This window comes from Pongo pygmaeus, chromosome 2 (assembly GCF_028885625.2).
Source record: "Pongo pygmaeus isolate AG05252 chromosome 2, NHGRI_mPonPyg2-v2.0_pri, whole genome shotgun sequence".
NCBI classification, from domain to species: domain Eukaryota; kingdom Metazoa; phylum Chordata; class Mammalia; order Primates; family Hominidae; genus Pongo; species Pongo pygmaeus.
Window position 1 is genome coordinate 199287863 of NC_085930.1, and position 18460 is coordinate 199306322.

The 18460-nt window shown below is 35.4% G+C and overlaps 1 protein-coding gene across 2 annotated transcripts in view; it reads right to left on the reverse strand.

Moving 5' to 3' along the window:
- P3H2 (prolyl 3-hydroxylase 2) overlaps positions 1 to 18460 on the reverse strand; it is a 164968-nt gene that overhangs the window by 121155 nt on the left and 25353 nt on the right. The window contains exon 1 of one of the 2 annotated variants that reach the window (XM_063662557.1): positions 7649 to 7882. The exons of the other annotated variant lie outside the window; for it this stretch is intronic. The gene's annotated coding sequence lies outside the window, so the exon portion shown is untranslated. Of the gene's footprint in view, positions 1 to 7648; positions 7883 to 18460 lie in introns of those variants that run through there. 2 annotated transcript variants of the gene reach the window in all.

An 18460-nucleotide genomic window follows, 5' to 3' on the forward strand; every position in this document is an offset into this window, starting at 1 on the left:
TTATTTGTTTCTTATTTATTCTTTATAGGATCATCATTCTTTTCCTTCCCATTAAGACTTTGTTCTTCCAGGGAAGTAGCAAAGAAATCCGTGTGTATGCCCTAATGTTCTTAGTTAAGGGTGGAAGAATCGTCAGACAGCTCCCTTGGGAAGTGCAGGAGGGTGAAAGGACTGTTTACATGAGACTGTATGCACAGTGGTTGACAGCACAGACTCTGGAGTCCACATGCTCCAATCCTAGCTCAGTCACTTGCTGGCTACGTAACCTGTGACATCAACACTCTACGACTCAATAATCCATATTTGAGCCAGGTGTGGTGGCTCACACCTGTAATTCCAGCCCTTTGGGAAGCTGAGGCAGGTGGATCACCTAAGGTCAGGAGTTCAAGACCAGCCTGGCCAACATGGTGAAACCCTGTCTCTACTAAAAATATAAAAATTAGCTGGGCAGGGTGGTGCATTCCTGTAATCCCAGCTACTCAGGAGGCTGAGGCAGGAGAATCACTTGAACCCAGGAGGTGGAGGTGGCAGTGAGCTGAGATCACGCCACTGCACCAGCCTGGGTGACAAAGCAAGACTCTGTCTCAAAAAATAAATAAATAAATAAATAAATAAATAATAATCCGTATTTGTAAAGCTGGGGACATAATGGTACCTACTACAAAGAAGTATTGTGAGAATTGAGTTAGTACATGTAAGCACAGATGAATGATACATCAATTTAAATTTCATTAGTAGTAGGTTATGATTTGGCAGAATCATTTTAGATATATGCCAAAAGCTCATGAAACCTTATTTTCTTAATACCTGATATTTATGAATTGAAAGTCCACTAATGTCCCAAAACACAGAGACACTGCCCAGTGTGCATCACCCTTTCCACCTTCTCAACAGAGTACCTAACACCACCACACCTGGGGCTAGCAACTGTTACACAGGAATGCATTAGCCACTGAACCTCCCCTTTCTTAATTCACTGATTTCAAGCTGTATATTATAGTGGTGAGAACCTTTACCTCAAAGCAGATAGAACTGACTTTAAATACTGGCTATCATTTACTAACTGTGACCTAGGCAGTTAACCTGTCAGTGCCCAGTTTTCTCATCCATAAAAGGGAGCAGGAGAGTATTAATGGCAATTTCAGAGATTTATGATACATCATTTAGATAACATAATATATGAAAAGTCATTAGGACAGTGCTTGTACAATAAAACTACTCAATGAATCATTGTTACTATAATAGAGTAGGAAAAGGCAAGTTATATATTTCCCTTATTAAGTAGAGGCATAAAAAAATAGTATGACAATTCAAAGTCATAAATGGGTAAGGAAAGTAGCTGTAGGATCTTGAAAATCAGTTCACAGGTGGCATAAGGGCCTGACAGGTAAAAGGAAGGGCATAGACAAAAATCATGGATACATGTGTGAGCATGATGCATTGAGGCAATCCCAATATTTGATTGGAGTTGGATAACAAGATACAGGCATAGCAGAGGGCACTGAGGCTACAGAGTAAGCCAGGCTTTATTGTATGAAGGACCTTGAGTGCCACGGTAAGAGTTTTGGCCACACAACATCTGATCTTGTTGGCATAGCTGGGAGAGAATTAAATTTGAGCATTTTTTCTTTTTTCTTTTTCTTTTTTTTTTTTTTTTTTTTGAGATGGATTTTTGCTCTTGTTGGCCAGGCTGGAGTGCAGCGTCACGACCTTGGCTCACCGCAACCTCTGCCTCCCAGGTGCAAGTGATTCTCCTGCCTCAGCCTCCCGAGTAGCTGGGATTACAGGCATGCAACACCACGCCCAGTTTATTTTTTGTATTTTTAGTAAAGACAGGGTTTTTCCATGTTGGTCAGGCTAGTCTCGAACTCCCGACCTCAGGTGATCCTTCTGCCTCGGCCTCCCAAAGTGCTGGGATTACAGGTGTGAGCCACTGCGCCCGGCCGAGATTTCGGCATTTTTTCTAACCCCACTGCAGATGGTGTCTGTAAATTTGAGAGGCAAATCATAAAAACATAACAAATAAAAAAAAACATATGGCAACATCTGTAGTGGAGACATAAAAGAGAATGAAATAAAAATAATGACTTTCCCGTCTCTTGAATTCACAGAAACCCTCCAGAACCTCATAATTAAATAAAAAGAAATACGCTGATGTTTCTTTCTGTCACAGACAATAATTTACTTCAAAAGAAGTTCAGAGCTTAGATTACCATGTTTATGTGAACAGCTCTGGCTGATAGTCACACTCAGAATACCTAATGCTTAGAGATACTCTGAGCAAACCCTTGGCTCTTCTCTTTGTTAGTGTCTCCAACTGTATAATAGAAAAAGCAGAAATATTCCTGTCTTTTATATAGAACTAAAGAAATTATCAAATAAAATTATGAATATGTATCAATCTGTAAACTCTAAAGATTTTATGTGTTCTGTGATATTTATTATTATGGTTAGTTTGTGTATGCAAAGTACTTTGACACAAAGAAGTCTAGAAATGAGATAGAGATTATAGTATTAGGCACTTAAAGAGATAGAAGTCTTTAAGACTTTCTTATCTGAATTATTTTTCTTACTTTGGTATATAATTAAGGGCAAAAACAAGGTAGCTTCATGTTACCATCAACCCTAAAGTAAGTGGATTATTTTTAAAAAGGCTTTCCAAACTGAATTGTATGTATGTAGTGTATCTTTACAATAATAAAATGAATATAAATGGAAAGAAAAAAGAATGATTTGGAAAAAAGAGAAAGGGCCTTCAAATTTTTTCAAGAAAATGAGTCTGATTTGTAAAAGTGGACTACCATCTACTGTCGCCATTTTCTCCTCTTCAGGCCTGAGACACAAAGTGACTAGTGACAAGTGACTATGGTTCTAGTCTGGAGGAGAGGCATTAAGAGACAGATGCCAGCATTGTTTCAATGCCAGCCCTGCATATTATTGTTTTGCACGCGTTAACTTCCTCAAAACCTTTGAATGATGAATTTAACCACTTCTATTTTAGAATACGAACTAAGTTATAATATGAAATGCAGACAAGTTGAGGAGTCAATCATAGGGCTGGGGCTGTAGGATTATACCCAGCCACTCATTTTGGCAAAATTATAATTTATGAAGTATAAAAATGTGCTGAACAGCTAAGGCTTTCTGAGACATCAAACTTAAGGCATTCAGCTGTACATGCTAAACATGGTTAAAACAATGGCCTTAGCTTGTGGCCGGGCGCAATGGGTCACGCCTGTAATCCCAGCACTTTAGGAGGCCAAAGTGGGCAGATCACTTGAGGTCAGGAGTTCGTGACCAGTCTGGCTAACAGGGTGAAACTGCATCTCTACTAAAAATATAAAAATTAGTTGGGTGTGGTGGTGAGTGTCTGTAATCCCAGCTACTCAAGAGGCTGAGGCAGGAGAATCACCTGAACCCGGTAGATGGAGGTTGCAGTGAGCTGAGATCACGCCTCTGCACTCCAGCCTGAGTGACAGAACAAGATTCTGCCTCAAAAACAAAACAAAACAAAACAACAACAAACATTGACCTTAGCTTGAGACGAACCTGGATGCAAGTCCTGAGTTTGCCTTTTAATTGTGTGAAAACACACAAGGTAGTCTTGGTTTCTTCATCTATAAAAAAAGACTAATAATAATGCCCACCCAAAGATTCTTATTTTAAATTGATATATCATAGTTGTACATATTTTGGAGGTACATATGATATTTTGATATATGTACAAGGTAGAACAATCAAGTCAGGGTAATTGGAATAGCCTTCAACTCAAACATTTATCTGTTATTTGTGCTAGGAACACTACCATTCCTCTCTTCTAGCTACATTGAAATATATAATAAATTATTACTAACTATAGTCTCCCTACTATACTATTGAATACTGAAATTTATTCCCTTTATTGAACTGTATTGTCAACCTTAGGATTCTTAACAGGAATAAATGAATTTGTGAAGGTGATGAGCTTAGCACAATGCTTTGCATAGAGTATTGAGAGCCAATGCTGTAGACAACATAGGTGGGTTTTTTTTAATGTTTTCTTCTTGTTACTTAATCAAGTGGGAAGAATATAATTACCTTGTGTTTACCATTAATATGAATAATAAAAGAAAATGAAGAATCACTTTAGAGAGATTGTATACATATATTTATAAACAAAAATAAAACTGTATCATACTCATGATTTGATAAAGGAACATAACACTCCAAGATTAGGTGAATAAATATGTACACATAATCAGGATCCCATAATGCAGAGGATCATGGAGCTTATCTGCATTTACCTAAGGTCATCAAATTCTCACAACCAAGCAACTCATAATGGTGTCCAGGTCTTTCTCTTAAGATAAAATTAATTTTCTAAAGTCTTGAAAACACAATTATGAAAATAACTTGCCTTTTTTGCCTCTTTAGCCTAACTTACCACGAAGACATATGGTCTGAAAAATGCAAAACATCATATTTTATGGGAAAGACCTGGAGAAGGGATGGGAATTTCTAGAAGACAGTGAATTTCTAACAAAGAGGAAACACCACAGCCATCAGGAGTGTTAGAGAAGAAGTTGTGCCTTATCCACATCAAAGAAGGAAAATCCACACCCTTTCTATTTTGAATAAGGAAAAGACTCAACTCCTGGTGTGTTCTTTTTGGCTAAAAACTACAGCCTATATAAATCTCCTAAAGACTGGAAAAAAATCTGCATGTATGAAAAGGATCAAACCATTTTCAAAGGATTTTTAACTGGCAATCTTTTAACTGGGGAGAAATGAGGGGGTAGAAACTACATCTGTCATCAAAGGATCCACCCTTCTGAAAATGTGTAATTGTGGTGTGTCCCGCCCCATCACAGGCATAAAGGCGGCTCTAAATAAAAGTTCTTTCTAAAATTAACTGAATATAAGAATTCCCTAGTCACCCATTGATATTTAATCCATTCTCAAATCATGTATGGCCTCTCAGAGACATTTCAGATTAACATCAAACCTTTTTCTCTCCCTTTTGCCAATTGGACCTGAGAGCCACTCTTGGCTACATAAGACAACAGAACCCTCCCTGGTAGCTCCCACAGGGGCTGTAGTTGTGTCTGACAGAGTAATGTTTGTTTAAAAGTGAACGAACAATAACCACAAGCTTGGTTGGATTTTTAAATGGGTACGTGGATGTTTTCATTATAATAACATTCTTCTAGGTTAAGAGTCTACTTAATATACTCCATTCTCATTACGTTTTTTTAAAAAGTCATCAAATCAAAGGATATTTCTTAGAGCAACTTGGATTCTCAGTAAGATGACTTAAATGGTGGCATATTCCCTCAGTGACTTAGCCAAGGTCAAGCAGCTATTAAAAAGCCGAGAAAGGACCTGAATCTACACATGAAGCCAGGACTCAAATGAGCTGATTATGTATATCGCATATAGAGCGAGAATTTCCTGAATAATTTCTCACCATTCACTTCCTCTACACCACGCCAAAACCTCCTCAACGTGTTTGCAGCTAACAACCTTCAGAATAGAAAGATGACATAAATAAATGGTCTCTGCTAAAGAAGAAAATAAGGATGACAATCTGATGATTTCACAAACGTTTGCCATAATTTTAAGTAGCACACTAATAGCATTATTTTGTATCTTATTTTCTTCAGAAAGTTGTATTAATTTTCTCCATCTCTCGGCCAGAAGACATACCTTTAGTCTTAGCTCACGTTACTTCCAAGACCTAAAAGCACATTTAAAAGGTAGGTGTGGATATTGTAAAAGCTATGATGCTGCAGACTTAATAATAAATTAATAATCATGGGTGCTGAATCTAAAATTGTTACTCTGACAAGTGGTTTTTGCATTTTTAAAATCTTATCAATATTAAATGAAGAATAAAATATTATTGTATAAAAATAAACCAACTCTGCGAAATGCCTTTATTCCGTATCTTTATTTCTCCTGTAATGAAGCAATATGAAACAATGCAAACTATACAAGTTTAGGATTAACACAGACCTTGGTAGAACTTTTCTGAATTGAGGTTTTGTTTTAGCCACAGTCTCTACAACCTGTGGAACAGACTTAATACCTCTCTCAGTAGGTGTTTTCTGATGTAAGATAGTATGTACATAGATCATAGCACTGTACCTAAGGGTAATTCCTTTTACCTAGTTTTTGCCGAGAGCTAAGAGAAACAAAGGAAAGAAAGAAAAGAAAGAAAGAAAGAGAAAGAAAGAAAGACAGAAAGAAAGAAAGAAAGAAAGAAAGAAAGAAAGAGAGAAAGAAAGAAAGAGAAAAAGAAACAAACTATAAAGCTTTCAGATAAAAATTTAAGACGGTGTTCATCTCAAATACAGAATTACAGGGTATGTGCTGCCTGGGCCTAAGGTTCTTTGTTTGGGGAGCAGACATTGAATTATTCTCGTGTTGCTTCTGGTGAAATTCTCATCCCACAGAAGTAACAACCAAAGCACAAAGAAAAATCACGACTTTTGCTTGGGGGCATAATAAATCAGAGACAGAAGGAGGTAGAACCCAGTGTTTTTTGTTGCACAACATTATCTCTAATGAGGCAGTCATTGGTGATGTCTGCTGTTTTTACTGAATTTTTAGTGTAAGTGTGATGTTAACTAAGAAGGTCAAAATTATGACATTTCTGATTATTGATACAGACATACTCAAAGGTAGCTTACCCCTAATTAAAAGTCTCTGGATATATGTGATTAAATATATAAACTTCTGAATGGAGAATAGAAATGTTGCCAAAACAGGAAAAGGATCGATTTCCCAATTTCTTGACATGTGCTTGCACAAATTATCTAAGCATTTGCAGCTCCACACAGTCTGATCGATTAATATGCTCCTTCCTTGTAAATAAATAACTCTTTAAAATTGTTGTTCTTACTGGAACTGACTACACAATTTTCCCTTTTATAGCTTATTTTTCATTGCTCAATAACAACTACTTCTAACCCTTTGTTTGAGACAGATTAGAAAACCTAGAGAGAGAAAATACTAATATTTATGTACAAAAGTGACTTTTGAATTATTGGCATATTTAATATATTTATTAATTCTCCCTCTATTAATTAATATAGATTAAAAAATCATGGTATTATTTTACTTTGTTGATAATATTCTCTTTACCTTAGTTGGGTCTCAAACCTAAAAACCATCCTTGTATATATCCCTAGTAATTTTACAAAATTAATAAAATGTAATGGTCTAATTCTTGAATTTTTAGAGTAACACTTTTCACTGGACAGGTAAAGAGAGATGGGAATATTCTATTGGGTGCAGCAAAATTTACTAAAAGATTTTAATAAAGATTATTCTTCATTACCAAAACTGCCCTCAGTAAATTCTCCCCCAAACCCATTACTCTGGTTGATGGTATCATTAGCTACCCCACGACCCAAGCAACAAATGTCGAGGTCATCTTCCACTACTCATCCCCCAAATTCAAACTAAATCTGTTTGATTCTAATCTTCCTAATACATCTTGGACTCATTGTCTTTTTTTATTCCCCAAAGCCACTGTCCTATTTTAGAACCTCATTGTCTCTCACTTAGAGTCTCTTAAGGGCTATCACTGAATACCCTGTAACTGCATAACAAAGAAGATTGACAGCTCAGAATGAAACCTCTGTAGAAAGAAACAGATACTTACAAAGGAGAGTACCACAGCATGAGGTGTCTGCTTCTCTGAGTGTTTCCTGGGGGTAGTTGCTGACCTCCAGATGCCCAGCTCGTCTCTGGAATTCCCAACCTGCAGCAGTGCTCCTGGATTCCTTACCCTGCATATAGCTGAATAAGAATCAGAACTCCTGCTTGTGCAGAAGCAGCCTCAGAATTGATTAGATCGCGGATGTGCATAGGCCTGAGGTTCTGTGGTAAGGTTTCAGCATACAGATTTCTCAATTTCACAAATGGTTCAGACTAGGGAAATCATGAATCCAAATTCTCCCTTAAAGGTCAAGTGGGACACACCACACCTCAGTTAGTGCTAGCCCAGGGACTCAACCAGACCAGCATCCAGGGGACTCCATGAAGATCTGAAAGAACCATACTCTCTGCTACCAAGATGTCACACAAAGCCTCTCAAATATCCAGGCATTGTGTTGGAAAGGGGCATTGAGAAGAGAGAAGAAATCTGAAAGACCAAGTATTTTCCCGAAAAGACTGAGCCATTTAAAACAAACAAAACCAGAAGGGGACTGATTGGCAATTTAAAATTCCTCTCCACAGCCCAGCCTAAGTAAGATGGGAACTTGAGAGGAAGACTCGATCTGCTGTGTACCATAAGCTTTAAATTATTTACACATAAGAGTAATAGTAATTAAATTAAACCTACAATCCCTTTATGAAAATCCATGCTATTTCCTCTACTTTGAAAATCCAGCAAACTTCTATTCATCTCCCTAGACTAAATTAAGTTAGCCTTACAAATACTACCAGGTAGAACAAATTCTTACTCTGCATATTTTATACCACACCGAATTTAACTCTATAAAAATACTTTTCAAACTCTATCACTGCTGTTTATACATCTGTATCATCTGCTTTAATAAAATACCATCAAGAGGCCGGGCGCGGTGGCTCACGCCTGTAATCCCAGCACTTTGGGAGGCTGAGGCGGGCGGATCACGAGGTCAGGAGATCGAGACCATCCTGGCTAACACAGTGAAACCCCGTCTCTACTAAAAATACAAAAAAAAAAAAAAAAAAAAAAAAATTAGCCGGGCGTGCTGGCGGGCGTCTGTAGTCCCAGCTACTCAGGAGGCTGAGGCAGGAGAATAGCATGAATCCAGGAGGTGGAGCTTGCAGTGAGCCAAGATCATGCCACCGCACTCCAGCCTGGGCGACAGAGCGAGACTACATCTCACAAAAAAAAAAAAAAATACCATCAAGAAAAAGCAATGTCATCCATTTATTTGGCTCTTCTTTATAAATTAAATATATAAATGCATTATGGGAGGTCAGTATTTGAATACGATCGGTATTTCTAAGTTCAGATCTATAAAATTCCATAATGATCCCAATTTTTGTGGGTTTTTGTTAGTTTTGTTTCTGGTAATGATTCTTGGGTAGGAGACGAGTGGGAAAAAGTAAGCAAAAGTGGAAGACAGAAGACTTCAAGACAAAAATTGTTCTGGTTTACTGTAAGTTAAACGCAGACCTGATCATCTGTGCTTTCACAGCTAACTGATCTCAAAGATGCCTTATTTTATATCACACATTAACAAATATTGGAAATAAAGGCATTGGTCCAAGTGTACAACAAGTTCCTGAAAGTGATTACTTTCTGCCCTCTCAACGGGAGTTCTATTGTGCAAGTTTTCTTATCAAAACTTTATGTGCTAGTTTTCAATTTGGCTTTACTCAAGGTAAAATTTCATATGAAACACATGGAAATAATCTTCATTTCAATAGATCTAAAGTCTCATTGAAGATAATAAAAAAATTTAAAGCCATTTTTAAAGGAGTTCTTTCTTAGGTTCTTAAAATGAACACATCATTTAAAAAAACTAAATCCCTAAAATATTATTTCCTCAGAATATTAACATGTATAATACATCTGGATAGGCATGCTATAGGATAATTCCCTTGGCAATATTAAGTGAAAAACCTTAACTGGACACATTCTTAGATGTCTAGGGAGAGAAGGCATGTTATTCATTAAGCTCAATGATTCTATATTTCTTTGTTAATTTGGAAAGTGGTAAATACAAACAAGGTAAGCCTGTGTTCCTTTTTACAACACTGATGCGTAAAGAAAACACATAGATCTCTCTTGTATTTAGGTTGTCACCAAAATTAGTCATAATTGGGAAGGGAAGGATAAAATTTGACTCTGTTATCATATCCTGCTCTTGAATGGTACTTGATAACTGAATTATTAGGGTCAAAATTAACAGAACATTAACAGAGACCAGATTAGAAGGAGGGCAAATGGGTATAGGTTTTTCTTCCCAGAATAATAGTTACGGGCTTGTGAGAATGTCAAAGATTGAAAAGAATGACCCTTGTACTTGATTTTCTCATTTTTTAAAAAAGTAAGAAACTTAATGAGATTAATTCTTATTAAAATGAAAAGTTTTATATAGCATTTTTATATATACTACAGCCATGAAAACAGCTCCTATAATACTTGCAGATGTTCATAAATGAACAAACTCCCTCTACCTTTGGAATATAGCATGTTAGACCCCTACCTATAGCACACTTCAACTCTTCCACACTTACACCACCCTAAGTACTTAAAGTGTATGAAAACCAGAAGGAACAAGTAATAGATCCAGTTTTGTTAGAAGTCTTCACCACGGCCCCTGTGGTGTCCCCACGCAGATATTGGAGCTCCACACTGACACCATATTCTCTAGCCCTTTATCTTATCTCCTAGGGCCAGCATTCATGCCAAATGACTAAGGAAGTTTCCAAATGAGTGAATCAGATGTTGAAAATTCATTGTTAATGAGAACACTTGGACACAGGGTGGGGAATATCACACATCGGAGCCTGTTGTGGGGTCGGGGGGGGGGAGGGATAGCATTAGGAGATATACCTAATGTAAATGACGAGTTAATGGGTGCAGCACACCAACATAGCACATGTATACATATGTAACAAACCTGTACATTGTGCACATGTACCCTAGAACTTAAAGTATAATAAAAAAAGAGAAAGAAAATTCATTGTTAAATCAGATGTTGAAATTTCACCAAAAATTCCAAAGTAGTTGTTTGAAACAACAGCAACAGAGGACGAGCATACATGTCCAGAGACTAGTTCATTAAAAAACACCTTAATGTCTCCTTCTTTGTGACCTTCTGTTCCCGTCCTCCTAACAGGAGGACTGGACGGATGTTCTGTCTTGACTCTAGAGGGTGGTCACACACACCTTATGCCTCATTCTCCACCTCCCCTCTTTCTGTATTTTGTCAGTAAAGGGATATAGCATTTATAGGAATAAGTCATGGGCATCTGAGACACGGGAGGGCAAGTATGTCAGAAACTTGGAAACAAGTGCTGGTTGTCATGTCGGACTTTCCAAACCCATGGAGTCATAATAATACGGGCAGAACAAGATGGGTGTCCAATTTGTGGGGCCTGTTTAAAAAGACTTACATACCACAAGCCTACCACCCTGGTGCAATTGGGGTTTTTGATCCCATATTTAGCTAGTAATGCCTGACACCACATCACATTTTAGTCACAGGGTGAAGAAATGATGAATGGGGACGTTTGTTGGGGAGGCTTCCTGGGTCTGGCAGAGTCTCAGTGGTCAGTGAGGTAAAGAACTTGTGGTTTGGTGTCTGTGTCATGAAGCACAAAGACTGAAGTCAATGAATCTTCTCTGTAGGTAGATTTATCTAGGGCTTGGTATGTCAGCCTTCAGAATTGCTCCTTCCTCTGGCCCCAACAGAGCCTTTCCATTTCTCATTATGCATCAGGTCAAACATGCTTCTTAACTAAATAAACATGGCTACATCCCCAAATAGATTGGCAATTTCTTTAGAAGATATCATTCGTTTTTATTTTTTTCCATTTCTCCCTTTCCTCCTGGAGTATACTGGATCAAAGGCATTAAAAAATATGCTGAGTAAAATGCTTACTGAGTAAAATGCTTACTGAGTAAAATGCTTAAAATTTTTTATTAAAAAATAAAAAAATTTAAAAATATGCTGAGTAAAATGCTTACTGAATAAAATGCTTACTGAGTAAAATGCTTAAAATTTTTTATTAAAAAATAAAAAAATTAAAAAATATGCTGAGTAAAATGCTTACAGAAAGGTAAATAAACATTTTATGGACACATTTTTCACAGTTCTCACTGAACACATTTTAGACTCAAAAAATATTTACCACCTATTGGCTGGGCGCAGTGGCTCACGCCTGTAATCCCAGCACTTTGGGAGGCTGTGGCGGGTGGATCACGAGGTCAGGAGATCGAGACCATCCTGGCTAACATGATGAAACCCCGTCTCTACTAAAAATACAAAAAATTAGTCGGGCATGGTGGCGGGCACCTGTAGTCCCAGCTACTCAAGAGGCTGAGGCAGGAGAATGGCGTGAAGCTGGAGCAGAGCTTGCAGTGAGCCGAGACTCTGCCACTTGCACTCCAGCCTGGGCGACAGAGCGAGACTCCATCTCAAAAAAAAAAAAAAAATTACCACCTATTACCTTAGAAAACAAACTGTAAACCTAGTAGAATTCTTCACCATGCACTTGAACACTACCAAGTCTTTATACACATTATTCCTTTTTCTTGGAGAGCCCCCACCCCATTTCCTCTGTGTGGAATGTTTTACTCCTTTGCAAGGCATAACTTCAGTGTCAATTTCTCACAGAAGTTTTCCTTCATTCACTCAGTTACCTACTCCCTCATCAGTACTATCATAGCCTTCTCATATATTATTTTTTTATTCCACCTGCTGTCTCTCAAAACTATGAACAAATAAGGTATGTCTGTGCTTCTTTCTACCTGCCAACACAGGTATTCAGTCTTATTTGGAATATAATGTTTGTTCTATAAATAAAATAAATATCAAAGCTAGTTTTTTATTGTGCAAGTGAAGAGGAATTTCAGCCACAAAAAATCAAAAGCCAAGTAATCCAAAAATTATGTGTTGGCTTTTAGTATCGATTTGGATTTGTGGAGACAATTTTAGCTTCTGGATTGTGTTTGCCAAGATACAGCATTAAGCTCAAATTTGCTAAATGCTTTCTGGTCTGATATAAAGCATTCAGACTGATGAAAGTGGTTCTAAGAGTCATGATTGCCATATGGAAATAGGAAGTGGACACATTTGTTACCTTAACAGTAACTTATTTTAATGAATATACACTCTCAACTTCACACTTCTGCATAATTCATAGTTAATGAAATGATACAATAGGATGTCCCAGACTATTTCCCAGTATTACTAAGAAAAGAAAGGAAGTGTTACTACAATATCAATTTAGCACAGGTGACAATTTAGGTTATAAAATGATACATCTTAATGTCTGTAAATGGCTATTTGTTTATATATATTATACTGGAACATCAAAGATTGAAAAGAATGACCCTTGTACTTGATTTTCTCATTTTTTAAAAAAGTAAGAAACTTAATGAGATTAATTCTTATTAAAATAAAAAATTTTATATAGCATTTTTGTATATACTACTGCCATGAAAACAGTTCCTATAATACTTGCAGATGTTCATAAATGAACAAACTCCCTCTACCTTTGGAATATAGCGTGTTTGACCCCTACCTATAGCACACTTCAACTCTCCCACACTTAGATCACCCTAAGTACTTAAAATGTATGAAAACCAGAGGGAACAAGAAATAGACCCAGTTTTCTTAGAAGTCTTCTTCCAAGCCTATCATAGATCAATGAGCACAGACACCCAACAAGGCCAAAAGGTCTCCATATATTAAAGAGTGGAGTAAATTGCTAAATTATAATCTCTTCAGCTTGGAAATACTACCTATCAGAAAAGATAAAGACAGCATCATGAAAAGACATCTTTTTATGAAAAGATAAAAGCAGCATCATGAGAGATGAGAGCCTTGAAAGAGAAATTTGTTTATATATATAATATATATTACACTAGAAATATATATTATATATAATACTAGAAATATATATTATACTAGAATATATAATACTAGTTTATATGTTATATATAATTTTATATATATTTTACTATATTTATTATATTATTATATAATATTATATATATTATTATATTGTATATTATATTATATTATTATATATTTATATATAATATATTATATATAAATATTATAGATATTTTTATATATAAATTATATATATTTATATTATTATGTATAATTTATATATATTTATAGTATTATATATAAATATATCTAATATATTATATATAAATTATATATTATATGTTATATATTATATATATAATTTATATATTATATATTATACATTATATACAATTTATATATTATATATAACATATAATATATAATTTATATATTATATATATTATATATAACATATAATATATAATTTATATGTTATATATATTATATATAACATATAATATATAATTTATATATTATATATATTATATATATAACATATAATATATAATTTATATATTATATATATTATATATAACATATAATATATAATTTATATATTATATGTTATATATATAATTTATATATAATATAATATATTATATATTATTTATATATTTATATTGTATTAATATATATAAATTATATATAAATTACTTATATTATATATTATATTATATATTATAATATTATATTATATATATTAATATATAATTAATATAATATATATTATATATATTAATATATAATTAATATAATAGAAATTATATATTATATATTAGATATTATATATAAATTATATGTGTATATATAAATTATATATTTTTAATATATATATAAATATAATGTATATAAATATATTATATATTATATATTTATCATATATTTAATTATATATAATATATATGAATTTATATAAATTATATATATAAAACTAGGAAGTTTTCTTTGAAAATACCAATCAATATAAGTTTCAAAGGAGAGATGGCACAAGCCAGATCCTTAACAAATAGACTACCTGATAATTCTGAAAAGAATGACGGCAAATGAGGCTTTTTAAAGAATACATAGGCTGGCAGAGAAAAAGTATTCTGACAGTACAAAAGCAAAGAGATGTAGGAAATGTCATATTTGTTTTTTTTTGTTTTGTTTTGACATTCTCTGTGAAGTAGGAAAAGTTACATACAAAGAGGCTGAAATATTAAAGAAAACACTATAGAAAGGGAAGAGGGAGCATAACCTGATGTACTAGAATAGGAACAACCTGGAACCAGGTTTCACTAATGTGCACTAAATAAGTGGGGCCGTGTTTTACATTTAAAAATGTTTTCCAGCCCGGTGCGGTGGCTTACGCCTATAATCCCAGCACTTTGGGAGTCCAAGGCGGGTGGATCACCTGAGGTCAGCAGTTTGAGACCAGCCTGGCCAACATGGTGAAACCCCATCTCCACTAAAAATACAAAAACTATCCGGACATGGTGGTGGACACCTGTAGTCCCAGCTACTTGAGATGCTGAGGCAGGAGAATAGCTTGATCCCGGGAGGCAGAGGTTGCAGTGAGCTGAGACTGCACCACTGTATTCCAGCCCGGGCGATGGAGGGAGACTCCGTCAAAAAAAAAAAAAAAAAATCCAGTTGGTCTTAGCAACTCTGTATTTCTATCAAAGGAGAAATACTTCAGCTGAAATAGTATAAAAGGGCCATGTACTCAGGGCAAGTAGTTTATACTAAAATAACCCCAATGCCATGAGTCACTTCCTCACCAACTCTGTCAATCTTTGGTTTGCTAAAAAGCAAAACCCTCCAAGAAGACAGTTGCTTAGCAAAATAGCTGGTGCTTAAGGCAAGGAACAAAGTCTAGAAAATCCGCTCATTAAGAGCTACGTCTCGCTTACATGGCTATCTTTAAAAATAAGGAAAAGTGCAAGGGACTTATGGCATTTTTCCAAAGGCAGAGTGCTGTTCTAGTTATCCAGCATTAGAAAGCTTACAGCTGCCTTATTAAGAGGATTATTCTTTCGGGAAGCTGGGATCTGAACTCTTTTCAGTCTTACTGGTATGTGCCCTTTTATTTTGAAAGCTCATTCATTTCAAGCAGTAAATTTTTCTATTTTATTTAAGGCAATTAAGCAAAAATAATGAGACTTTTAAAAAGACAAAGAGGAAAAGAAGTGGCAAAGGAAAATAATATCCTTCCTTCCTATTCTACATCCACTCCTGTAGTTCTTGTTTTTGCTCATAGAATCACAATCCATCAATCACCCAGGCTTTAAATCTCCGAGTCAATTCTGATCCCCTTCCTTTACTTTCTAATCCCCCCAAAAAATGATACAAACACCTATTAATTTCACCTGCTTAATGTCTCATACATGTGACCTCTCTTCTCCTATCCCAATTCACCACCCAAAATTGCTCCCTTTATTAGAGCGTTTCTTAGTAGTGTGGGAGATAAAATCATGAAAAGAATGAAGGGATACAGTTTGAGAAGTAGAAATAATTCTGACATCAATTCTAAGAAAAAATATTAAGCAATGATAATAGAAAATTGATAAACAGCTCTAAAACCTTAGCTATGATCATGCAGTGCCAATACATAGTAGATAGCAGAGACATAGCTCTGTGTCATTTGTCTGCAGTGCTCAGTGAACAGTGGTGGAGTGCTGTAAAGCTTGACAAGACAGTTGAGGAAAAGAATGATCATCAATCTTTATCGCAATGCAAATGGCCCTACCCTTCCATACATGTGAATAGCTAAAGAGGTTGGCCATGAGTTGGGGGTTGGTCTGCAAAGAAAGGGAAAGACAAGTGAAGGCCATAGAGGAAAGTTCTGCTGAATAGCTAGAAAGGGTGAAATCAGATAAAGAAATCTGAGAAAATTAAAGGAAAATTATTAAGGCCGTGTCCTCATGGTTGTTGAACTCACAGGCATTGGTAGCTGGAGGGTGGATAAAAAGGAAGGATCGTGATGAATCACAAGCCAGAAACTGAAGTCATCAAAGGTGTCCAAGATGGAGAAGAGAGAGAGTAGATGGCACTGCTGAAAATGTGACTGAGTGGAAGAAAAAAAGTGATTGCTACTATTTATAGTGTTTGTTTGCTTTGTTTTGGGTTTGGTTTAACATTGTTGTCAAAAAGATTTGCAGTAGATACACTAAAAATAATTAATATGCTGGTGGCTTTTTTGGTTAAGTTTTAGAAAAATTCACCACATTAATCATTAATGAAAATTTCATTAAAATTAAAGATTAGACGCCATAAGTTTAAATGGTTCACTGAAAAATTCTCATGAAGTCATTTAGTTTTCATTTTACATGATAAAAATTTCACATCCTTTTCCCATGATCAACTTGGCTCCCAAGAATAAAAAAGTGGTGCTATGTAGCATAAACTAAAATAATTTTCATTAATTTTAAGAATTCCACAAACATTGATATAGAGCAATAGGTGACAATCTGATATACTGTGAAATCAGAATCGAGAATGTGTTTCTCTGGAAAATTAACATCTGCTCTACTGACTGGAACTATGGAGCTATGTACATTGCAATGACACTAATCAGTAATCCAATACTGATACTATTTCTTCCACCCAGGAAAGCAAAATCTTGGACCACGTCCTCATGATGACATCCAAGTAACAAGCAGGAAATTCCAAGCTTGAAGTTATAGTTTCTATTTAGCTTTCTTTAGTATTGCAACTAGCCTCGGGATTCTTGCAGAAGGCATTCCTTTGAAAAGTTATTTTCCATTTCTCTTACATATCTGATGTCCTTGAATTCCGTGACCCTGGTTGCTGATGGCAACCAGAACCATTCTAGGCAGACTTGTTCTGATTTATGAAACAGTGAACCAAATTTAGCAGCCAAGTAAAACAGCCCACTGATTCACATTTTCCCTACAGGTTCCGCAGAACCCAGGCACAGCTGCATAACCATTGGGACAATGGTGGCCTTGGAAAGGCTGACTCAAGCTCATAGCCTTGATGTCCTGAGTACAATATACCAACAACAGTGGGGTACTGGGTCTCTCTGACATTCTGCCCAACCCAAAACAGGAACTGATAAAGCTGAGATAATAAAAAGACATACATAGTACTTTGTAATTTGCAAAACACTTAACACAGCCAATACAGAGAAACATCCTTCTGTTCATCCTATAAAGGAAGAGGACCACTTTTCTTCACTAGAAGACAAAAGAAACAAGACTCAGAGGTGTAAATGACTGGTCCAAAGTCAGGCAGCTAGAAAAGGAATGACTAGAACAATTATTCAGATTTTTTGACTGATCATCCACGATTATGTCATTGTATCGAGACAATTCTGCCACAGCCAGGCCAAATATAATCAATATCACAAGTTTGAAAACTTAGCAAAAGAATAGAGTCAGTATTTCCCAAAGTAAGATCCATTAGTTTTAACAGAAAAGTTAACATGTGCTTTATTCTTATGTCTTCACAGGTATATCTAAGCATTTTATATGTATTAGCTTATTTAATTATTATAACACTTTTAGAAGTTGCTCATTGTACAGACATGAAAACTGAGACTTATTATTATGTTCATTTTACAGATGACAAAACTGAGTCTTACACACATTAAATATCTAACCCAAATTTACATACCTATACACAGGAACTTGAAGCTGACTCACGTCACAAAGACAAATTGTCTCAAAACATATATATATATAAAAGGATTATCATCTCAAAATGTTAAGCAATGAACCTATATCTACACCAAAATGAGTTACACAATGTTCAACATTTTGCTTACAATTCTGCAATGTAAGCAAACCAAAAAAACCTCATCCAAAGTTTACGAGGAGAATTTAATTTCTAATTTCTCTTGGGTTCCACAGTGAGCAACAATA